We start from the raw sequence: 11,459 nt of genomic DNA, 5'->3' as shown, positions 1-11,459 counted from the left end.
TGTTTGGCTGAATATGAAAGTCTTAGTTTGAGTTTCTTTTCTTTAAGAATGATGAATATATGCCCCCAAACACTTCTGGATTGTAGAGTTTCTGCTGAAAGATTTGCTGTTGACTGATGGGGTTTCCTTTGTAGGTACCTGTCCCTTTTCTGTAGCTGCCATTAATATTTTGTTCTTCATGTCAGCCTTGGAGAATCTAATGACTATGTGTCTTAGGGATGGTCATCTTCTATAGTGTCTCACAGAGATTCTCTGCATTTCCTGAATTTGAATATTGGTTTCTCCTAGAAAGGTTGGAAAATTTGTGTAGATATCCTCAAGTTATGTTTTCAAAATGGCTTGCTTTCTCTCCCTCTTTCAGGGATGCCAGTGAGGAGATTTGGTCTCTTCACATAATCCAATATTACTGGTTTGTTAATTCCTTTATTTAAGTCTGAATGAGATAATTTGGAGAAGTAGTGTTGAGCTCTGAGATTCTTTCCACAGCTTTGTCTATTTTGCTATTAATATTTACTATTCTATAATGAAATTCCTGAAGTGAGTTTTTCAGCTCTATTGAAATTGTTTGGCTCTTTTTAAAAATGACCATTTTGTATTTCATTTTCTGTATTATTTTACTGTATCCCTTATATTCCTTAGATGAGCATTCAACTTCATCCTGAATCTCAGTGATACTCATTCCTATCCAGATTCTCAATTCTATATCTATCATATGTCTATCATCAGCCACTTCTCTCTGGTTAAGAATTAGTGTGGTTGTTTGGAGGTAAGAAGATAGTCTAGCTTTTTGAGTTTCCAGAGTTCTTGCATAGGTTTTTTTTCCTTGATGTGGGCTGATGTCACTTTAATATTTGAGGCTTCTGTCCTTTGAATAGGGTTTTTTACTTTTATCTTTTTTGTTAATGCCCATGAGGATTTGATTTTGGTATGAGCTCAGTCAGCTGGCTTCAATTCTGAAAGATTTCCCAGAATCAAGACTCAGCTCAGCAATGCTGGGCTGTATTCTCCAACTCTGGGGGGCTGTTGCCAGGCCACTAGCTTTGTTTTCTGGTCTCTCTAGGTTAAGAACCTGCCTCATTGTGGGTGCTGAAGTGTTGCTGGTCTGCTGGCCACAACAACCCAATAGGCTGGGTGCTGGATAAAGTGCTTTGTTTGGATGATGGCAGCAGAATCTGTGCTCACTTGCATGGGCCAGCAGCCATGGTGGCATAACAGGGTGCGTATGCATTGGCTGGGACAGAGCACTGGATGGAAAGGGCCTTAGTTTCCAAAGTTGTGGTACACTGGCAAGATATTTTGGTATTACATTCTGGGCTGCAATTCAGTAGGTGGTGCTTAAAAGTGTCAGCCAGGAGACAAGCTCCTACTCTGCTGCGTGGCTCCTTTGGGTTTGGTGCAGTTTGCGGTAGTACTCTGTGGTGCTAGGGAAAATAGATGACCCCCTTGCGTAGTCTGTTCCCGGTCCTTGGAGGAGCTCCCTACAGTCACTGGCTTCATGCCCCCATCTTTTAATTGTTGAGTGTTCTAGTCCACAGGCAGGCACTGCAGTTGGCAGACAGGCCATATCTTTGCTAGATCAGCCTGTGGAGAGAGGCATAACCTACTTCAATAGTTTGTGAACCCGGGTGTCTCACCTCTTTCAGGGATCTGAGAGTGAGGACTCCTTCCTGCTTGGCATTGCCTAAGCTAGCAAGTTCCCAGGTGACTAAGGGCTACAGGGTTGAATGAGGTCACCTAATTTACTCTCCAGATGCTTCCCAGGGGAACACAGAGTTGTACCTGTCTGCAGAGTTCAGGCATAAGCGGGATAATTGGGCTGGAAGCTCTAGCAGATGCAGCCTAGAGGAATCACTGCCGTGCCCTTTGTGTGTTTCCAGGACAACAGGAGGTTGGCTAGCACGTTGGCAGAATTCAGACAGAAGCAGGACTCCACCATTGGAAGCTCTAGTAGGCATGGTCCACCTGGCTATCAGCAGCAGGAGTAGGTGGAGTCACCTGTCCTGCTGTCTGGGGGTTTCCCAGAAAAACAGCAGGCTGTGCTACCAGCTAAGTTCAGACAGAAGTGGGACTGCTAGGCTGAAGGCTCTAGCACGTGTGGCCCACCTGGCTAGGGGCGAGTGCCCTGGCTCATCTGCCATCCAGCTGTTTCCTTGAGTCTTGTCTGGCAAGGAGAGGGTGGGGCAATCTTACTGCTCCCAGGCCCAATGACTGTGTCCCCTACTGGGGTTACGGAATGTTTGCCAGTCTGCTCCAGAGTCCAAGGCTTTTACAGTTCTCCATGGACTTGACAATTGCTTCTGCAAAAACCTCACGTGGCTCTCTAACTCAGTTTAGAAGGGCAGGTGTGTGGGGGCAAAGGCGGTGTGTGCAGCAAAGCTGGGAAATTCTTCCATTTCCAGGCCTGCCCAGGTTCCCGTGGAGACGGTACATCCCTCTCTTGGGAGGCTTTCACTCACTCACCCTTTCCTGTGTTGGGGAGCTTCTCCTGGCTTCAAGTTGATCCCAGACGGGCTGCTGCCCAGCTTTGCTCCTCTCTGATGTGTTTTGCTGCCTTGATGGATCCAGATGTTTCCTTAGATTACTGACTTGCAGGGTCAGTGCTCACTAGTCCTTTTGTTTCCTGTTAAGAGCAGCTCACATGAGCTGCTTCTAACCCACCGTCTCAACCCAACTCCCTCAAAGATGTTTAACCCGTCAAATCAATGCTGAACATGTTTCTCAGGGTTTGTTGTTATGTATACAATAACTGCTCCCTAAAATTTAAGCAAATCCTTAAGGTTTTATTTATTTATAACTAAAACACTCTAAGTAATACAACAATCTACATCAAAGAATTGTGGTGAAGATTAAATAAAATGAGAGATAACATCACGAGAATAGAACCTAGCAGATGCTCAGCTTTAAAAAAAAATGTATGTGTGCTGCTGCTGCTCCCACTGCTGCTCATGGGGAATGCCTCCAGTTCAAGTACGTATGGGTCTACTGTAAACTGTCAGGGGCTCCAGTATGGAAGGGTATGTGAGGATTTGTGAAAGATGAGTTTTGAAGCACCAGAACAGAAATGATTGTATATACTGGTTAATGATGAAACTATTAGGCTAAAATACAAAATGGGTATATTTTAATTATAGCAATTCTTCTCAAACAGGAGCTCTTTACACTCTTGGCAATTATTTAGAACTTCAAACAGCTTTGATTATGTGAGTTATCTATATCAGTATTTTCTACATTTGAATTTAACTGGAAAATTTAAAAATACTTGATTACTCATTACAGCATAATTATTTTCATTAAAATACATTTCATGTAACATATCATATAAAATTATTTTTTCCCAAAATGTTGAGGAGAGTGACAATGTCTATATTTTTGCCATTCGCTTTAATGTCTGGGTTCTCATATCTGTTTCAGCATCCAACTTTTTGATTGTCGGTTCAATTAAACCATAAGGAATTTTTTGGGTTTGCACAGATATGTGCAAAAAGGAGAATGATTGTAATGTTTTTGGACAACTTTTGATTTTTTGATGCTATACAAAACTTGATAATTGATGGTTTCTAACAAGCTTATTGCAATATATAAACAAATATTTTGTATAAACAAATATGAAATATGTTGATCTATCTTGCACTTCAATTGACTTTTACCACAAATAACTTTGTAACATCATCCACTGGTTATTTGAAAAATATTGGTTACCTGAATTACACAGATCTTCCAAAAACTGACACCTTTCATTATCACATTTGTTAACATGACTGGAGTTCTCATTGGATTATCTGAGTATTGGGAAACAGTCACATTCATGGTGGCAGACATATGTTTTCAAAAATTCTATTTTCTTGAGAGCCTGAAATTTGTCATTGCAACAAATATTGTCAGTTTTTTTCCTTGAAATGAGATTCACTTTACTAATTTTTGAGGAAATGTCTGTCAAAGCCTGCCTGAATAATTATAGTATGTTTGTTAGCTGTGTTTTTAAGTAAAAATTGTGTTTCACTAAGAAGTTTACCATGTTTGCACCTTAACAACTGTGTTTTTATCAGAGGTGGTCATCATGCTTAAGGATACAGCACAAATGATTTATGCATATTTTCCATTTTGTCATAATGATTATTGAAAAAGTATGTATGGAAGGGTCGAGATTTAAATAAATTAATAGTATTACTACTTCATGAAGAATGTTCTCATGTGAAACTCAGTATTTATTTCATTAAACTATTAGTATATGGCAATAAAAATTCAGTGATTATTGGACTACTGGACTACTGATATAATGGTGCTGCTACCTTGTTTCATGTTAAGGTAAAAACAGATTTACTATCATTGCTTTTGCAACATCAATCTGCATGTTAACTCAGTAAAAAAAGAAAATAACGTATTACTTTTATTATGAAACAGTGTTGACCTCATTGATACCCTCAATGGGTCTTAAGGGCTGCCCAGGATCCAAAAACTATATTTTGAGAACAACTGAGTCAATAAACAAGTAGATAAGAGGCAAATGTATCAATGTGACACAAATTTCTCTAATTCATTGATGTATGCTAATAAAAAGACTTCTTATCAACATCATCAAAAACAGGGTTTATCAACCACCCACAGCATTATTTCCCAGACACTGCTACAATCAAGACATCTTTCATTTGGATGGATGTTGTTGAAATGGGTACGATGGTTGGAACTATTAAGTTTCTGTTCACTCTATTTGGGTCTGCTGATGTAGGTAAAGAGAGAAATCAAAAGGTTGTTGGCTTTCATCAAGTCATCCAATCAGAGTGTTTACTAAAGAAGATGCAGGATGTGACCAGGGCTTAATCTTTGTGTTAGAACTTCCTCTTCTGCCTAACGATGGGCCTGACACTTACATATAAAGATTCATGTACATGACCACAATTCTCACAGCTGTGTGACCCTGAAACTGAAACAGACAGTGGCATATTCGGGATAACTGATTGCACAGACTATGAGAATATTAGATAATATGACAAGGAATACTCCAGGAAATTAACCCAAGGGACATCATATCCTCCTGGTTACCAGTCACATAATGAATTTTCCTTCATGTGAGAATTTGTAGAGAACATTAACACACATAGGCAATTGGCTGTAAATAATGTATGCTGAAGACTACTGCAAAGAACACCTGCCTATATAATACTTTTAAGAATTTCACATTTCTTTAAAGAGTATTTATCTGCTTATAGAATTCATAGGTTTAATAGATATCTTTATGTGTAAGTCTGAGTAAATCTGAATATTTTTTGAATATTGATCTTGGAAAAATATACATCCAATTTCAGCAAATCTTAAAATAGTTTTGAACTAAGGATAGGACACCTCACATAAGGATGTAGCAAGCATGGGCAGCACAAGGAGAATTATTTAGTCCCCTTTCTCTTTTGTTCTTTATACTGTCTCACTACACAGCAAATGCATTCTAGAAAGTAGTAACTGGGAGATACAGGTAATTTAGGAGAAGAAAAAGCAATTGTCATAATAAAAAATAGTAAAATCCTCCAAAGTGTGTAACAGCCTTTTCTGGGTAGTCATTCCTACATGAAGAACTTATTTAAAGAGTTTATATGTAAATCTGGCAGTATCTGAAAGGTAGTAGTCTCACACAGAGTATAACCTTTCCTTTTGTGGTCACCTTCTTTCAAGGAACCAATAATATGAAATGTGAAACAAAGGATGTTAATTTTAACTTATGTATTTCAGGGTATGGAACACTGAGAAAAAACTAAACATGTAGAAGATATGTTTAAAACATGTTGGTGCAAAAGTAATTACGGCTTTTGCCATTGAAAGTAATGTGAAACTCATTGTTTTTGGAGTGGTCATTAAAAAAAACGGCAAAAACTGCAACTATCTTCTGCACCACCCTAATAAAAACTTCTACATTAATATAGAATTTCAATGATCACTTCACTAGATTTTGTTCCATTAATGTTATTACACAAAAATGGCTTTAAAACGTATGTATGGGAGATTTAGAAGAACTATTCCATAAGTGATTCTTTTCTAACTTAAGAAGTAAAAAATCCTTCCACTTCCCATTCACCCATGGTAAAGTGAAGTTTTCGATTATTTCCCACAGGTGACAGAAGAAAAAAATTTCAGGTGCTAAAAAGCTACTTTTAAAAAATTAATCTCTGACCATATAATTAAATGCTAGAGTGTCATTCTAATTTGTCATATTTTTTATTTAGATGTCAGGTTATTGATGTTTTCTAACAACTTTATTGAGTCATATAATACAAACCATAAAATGCATCCATTTTAAGTGTAAAATTAAGTATTTTTCATCAATTTTGAGCTGTAGAGCAATCATCACAATCCAGTTTTAGAACATTTCCATAAATGCAAAAAAAATCCTGTGTTCATTTGCAAACAATCCCCATTTCTGCTATTATCAACTAATTGTGGTCAGCACATTTTATCTCTAAAATTCTCTTTCTAGACTATTTGTACACACAAGATCCTATATAGTCGCATATTTTCTATGAATTCTTTAACTTAGCATAATGTTTTTGAGGCTTATCCATGGTTAAACATGAACCAGTTGTTCGTTCCTTTTGGTTGCTGAACAGCTTTCCATTATATACATATACTACATTTTATTTGGACATTCACCAGTTGATGGACATTTAATTTCTTTTCCAAATTTTGTCTATTATAAATAATGCTGCTATGAACATTCACATCTAAGTTCTTTTATGGACATATTTTTATTTTGGGTAGATATCTAGGGATAGAATCACTAGATTAATGTACATTTCACTTTTTAAAGAAACTGCTAAAGTTTCCCAAAGTAGCTGCATCATTTTACATTAATTTCAGCATGGTAGAAAGGTTCCAGTTTTCTACATTTTCACCACTTGTTATTGTATTTTTATTACAGCAATTTTAGTGGGTGTGAAATGACATCTCACTGTGGTTTAACTTGGCATTTCTCATATGATTATCTTTTTGTGTGTTTATTAGACATTTGTATCTTTTGTTTAAATGTCCATTCAAATCTTGTTAGTGACTGCAAGTGGCAATAAAGCACAGGACCTTGTTAAATTCAGCTTTTAAAACCTCTTGATGGTCAGCCTCTCAAGCTTTTCCTGAGAACAAATGCTACTTTGCTCTTCAGTAAGATAAGTGAAACTTTTTGACTTTATGATAACGTACACTCTCCTTTGCCTACAATAATTAGGAAGAGAAACTGCTTTCTGATTGCCATAATCCTCCACAGGATTCTCACTTTCTTCTGGGCCTGATTACAATTTGTAGACAAAAAGTTATGTATTTACTGCCATAAGTGAAACAGAATAGCACACAGAGTTCAACAGTACATGGTGTGTCATTTTTTTTTTTTGCATTTTAGATTTTGGGGTACATGTGAAGAACATGCACGATTGTTGCACAGGTACACACATGGCAGCGTGATTTGCTGCCTTCCTCCCCTTCACCTACATCTGGCATTTCTCCCCATGCTATCTTTCCCTAACTCCCCACCCTCTGCTGTCCCTCCACTATTTCCCCCCAACAGACCCCAGTGTGTGATGCTTCCCTCCCTGTGTCCATGTGTTCTCATTGTTCAACACCCGCCTATGAGTGAGAACATGCGGTGTTTGATTTTCTGTTCTTCTGTCAGTTTGCTGAGAATGATGGTTTCCAGGTTCATCCATGTCCCTACAAAGGACACAAACTCATCGTTTTTGATGGATGCATAATATTCCATGGTGTATATCTGCTACATTTTCCCTATCCAGTCTATCATTGATAGGCATTTGGGTTGGTTCCAGGTCTTTGCTATTGTAAACAGTGCTGCAATGAACATTCGTGTGCATGTGTCCTTATAGTAGAAAGATTTATAATCCTTTGGATATATACCCAGTAATGGGATTGCTGGGTCAAATGGAATTTCTATTTCTAGGTCCTTGAGGAATCGCCACACTTCCACAATGGTTGAACTAATTTACACTCCCACCAACAGTGTAAAAGTGTTCCTATTTCTCCACATCCTCCCCAGCATCTGCTGTCCAGATTTTTTAATGATCACCATTCTAACTGGCATGAGATGGTATCTCAATGTAGTTTTGATTTGCATTTCTCTAATGACCAGTGATGAGCATTTTTTCACGTTTGTTGGCCTCATATATGTCTTCTTTTGTAATGTGTCTGTTCATATCCTTTGCCCACTTTTGAATGGGCTTGTTTGTTTTTCTCTTGCAAATCTGTTTTAGTTCTTTGTAAATTCTGGATATCAGCCCTTTGTCATATGGGTAGACTGCAAAAATGTTTTCCCAATCTGTTGGTTGCTGATTCAATCTAATGACTGTTTCTTTTGCCGTGCAGAAGCTGTGGAGTTTGATTAGGTCCCATTTGTCTATTTTGGCTTAAAGACTTAAACATAAGACCTAACACCATAAAAACCCTAGAAGAAAATCTAGGCAAAACCATTCAGGACATAGGCATAGGCAAGGACTTCATGACCAAAAGCATTGGCAACAAAAGCCATGGTGTGTCTTATATTGATCATTCCTTGGCGTTGTAAAATCTGCATTGAGATTTTTTATGCTTAACCTCTCATCTTGATGTGCTTCTCTGCCTAACTAAGCCCATGGTATCTATAAGACTTGGATACACAAACTTGAGTATCTGAACCTGTTTATTCCTGACTCTTTGCTGTCTAAATTTCTGCAGAATGCTTTTATTCTGATTATGCCTTAAATAAGGACACATTAACATGCAACTTCATTCTTTTTACATATTCATGATGCCTGTAACTACGTATTTCTTAGAAATGTTAACTTGTTGTCTGCAAAAGGAGTTTGTATACTTTGGAGACAATTTTTAGATAATATTTCCAATTTTATCCTCCTGCTGTGGATACTATGATACATGTATATTAAATGTTGGAGCTTCTGCCCTGCTGTGTTACCAACATCTATGTAGTAGAGTACAGTTTTATGACTCACTTTCTACTATCAGAAATAACTGCTACTGGACCTGGTCTGTCACCACAAATACCTGCAAAACTGGGAAATACATGAACTGTCTCCAGACATTGGATAATAGGTGTCACAAGACTACAATCACTGAGAGAAGGTAAACAAAATAGGTTAGCCACATGGTTATACTGGTTTTCTGTGTGAATGCATGCTCCTGACTAGACAAAGGAAGCCCAAGAGTGGTGTCACTAGTTGAGAAGAAAAAAGATGGGAATTTGAGGCTACCGAGATAGCTGAAATTTTCAGAGCAGTGTACAGGAGAGAATATATGTGTGTGAAGAAGTAGTTTAAGAAATCTGCATGAATCGCCTTCAGTCTTTGGCTGAATACCAAGTGGAACATGTGTAAGCTGGCACTCCCAAAGGCTAGAGAATGACTGCTAGAGGAAGCGCAACTACTAGGAAGTCATGAGCTGAACAACTGTTTCAGCTTGCACAGAACAGATGTTTTAATTCTAATTAGCCAGCTATTATTTACGACAATAGGTAGCAGAGAAGCTACATTTTAGTGGTAGGTCTACTGAAGCCCTCAAGTAAAGATTTCTCTATTAAGGAAAACAACAAAATCCAAATAATCAAGATGATATTTGTAATGCTCAATATAAAGTAAAAAAATTAAAAACATGCAAAAAGCAGTTAATGAGACCCATAACCAGGAGAAACATTAATCATTACTAAAAATGACGGATCTGTCAGAATTAGCAGATGTCCTATAACAGCTATTAAAAATTAGTTCAAGTTTTTTAGGCAACACCTAATCATAAGAACAAAACAATTATGGAATCTCAATAGAGAAATGGAGATTATAACAAAAAAACTGGAAAAATATGAAACTGAAAAACCATAATATCTAAAACAAATACTGAAGAATCTTTACACTAAATTAAAAACTATAGAGGAAAAGAAAAATGAATCAGGAGTAAAAAAGTAGAAACTATACAAACTGAAGCAAAGACAAACAAAATGCTGAAAAAAATTAGAACCAGTCTCACTGACCTATATGATAATATTCAAAGATCAATTATATGTGTAATTGGGGTACCAGAAGAAAATAAAGTTGTGTTAGAAAAAAAAAATTTTGACGAGACATTAGGTATTGGCTGAATATATTCTTAGACTCATGACATATACAAAGGTACAGATCTGAGCAACTCAGACAACTCCAGGGACAAACATCAATAAAAAACATGCCAAGGAATGTCATAATTAAATTATAACAATAATAATAAAATTATAACAATAATTATATTGATACATACAGGAGGAATCCTAATAGCAAGTTTTCATCATTTGTCAGGGTTTTACTATGCTGTTTAGAACCTGTTTATCTTTGCAATGCTCTTATCTCAATTTTTCCCCTCTTTTATGTAAATTTACATTAAATTTATATTGTCACCTTTTTCAGTAGTCCCAAGAATCGAGCCTTAATGTCTCTTCCTAGTTTCTCCTAGTACATGTAGAAAAGGTCCTGTATTTCCTTCAGGATGTAACTACGTTTTTGCAGGTCAACTCAATTCCAATGGGGTTGATTATGATCTTTAAATTTTTTATTATTAAGGTGTAATGCAAATGAAATCATTCCAACATTCTTGATCTAAAAAATTCTGTAACTTTTGACAAACACATTATTATGGGCTAAACTGTGTTTCTCCCAAATTTATACAATTAAGGTTTTACTTCCAGTACCTCAGAATATTTGGAGATAGTTCCTTCATAGAGGTGAGTAAATTAAACTGAGGAAGTTAGCATGTGCCCCAATCCAATCTAATTTGTGTGCTTATACAAAGAGAAAATTTGAGCACAAAGAGAGACATCCAGGAACTGGGTCACAGAGGAAAGGCCAAGCAAAGACAGGGAGAAGATGGTCCTGGACAAGCCAAGAAGATAAGTCTCAGAAAAAAACACACCTGTAAACATTTAGTGTTTTGCTCCTATAGTTTTGCCTTTCTCAAACATTCTTATAAGTGAAATAATACAGCATGCGGCCTTTTGAGTCTGGCTTCTTTCATTTAGCATACTACATCTAAGATTCATCTATATTACTTTGTATATCAACAGTTTGTTTAATTGCTGTGATTATTTCATTACATACAAGTGGGTTGTTTACAGTTTTGTGGTTATGAAAAAAAGTCACTGAAAATCTTTATGGTTAGTCTTTAGATTTTTGTGTAAACTTGTTTCATTTACTTGGATAAATATTCAGGAGTTGGGTATCTGGTCATGTGGTAACTATATATTGAACTTTATAAGAAAGTGACAAGCTGACTTCAAAATAGGCTGTACCAGTTTGCATTCTCACCAGCAAAATACATTCTTTTCAGCTTGTATAAATATTTATTTATTTATTTTATTGTAACACTCTTAATAGATGTGTAGTAGTATGTCATTGCAATTTTAATTTGCACTTAGGTAATGACTAATGATATTAAACATATTTTCATGTGTTTACTTGCCA

Source organism: Sapajus apella, unplaced genomic scaffold (assembly GCF_009761245.1).
Source record: "Sapajus apella isolate SASKATOON/1434 unplaced genomic scaffold, GSC_monkey_1.0 scaffold1, whole genome shotgun sequence".
Taxonomy (NCBI): Eukaryota; Metazoa; Chordata; class Mammalia; order Primates; family Cebidae; genus Sapajus; species Sapajus apella.
Note: the sequence above shows the minus strand (reverse complement) of the source record.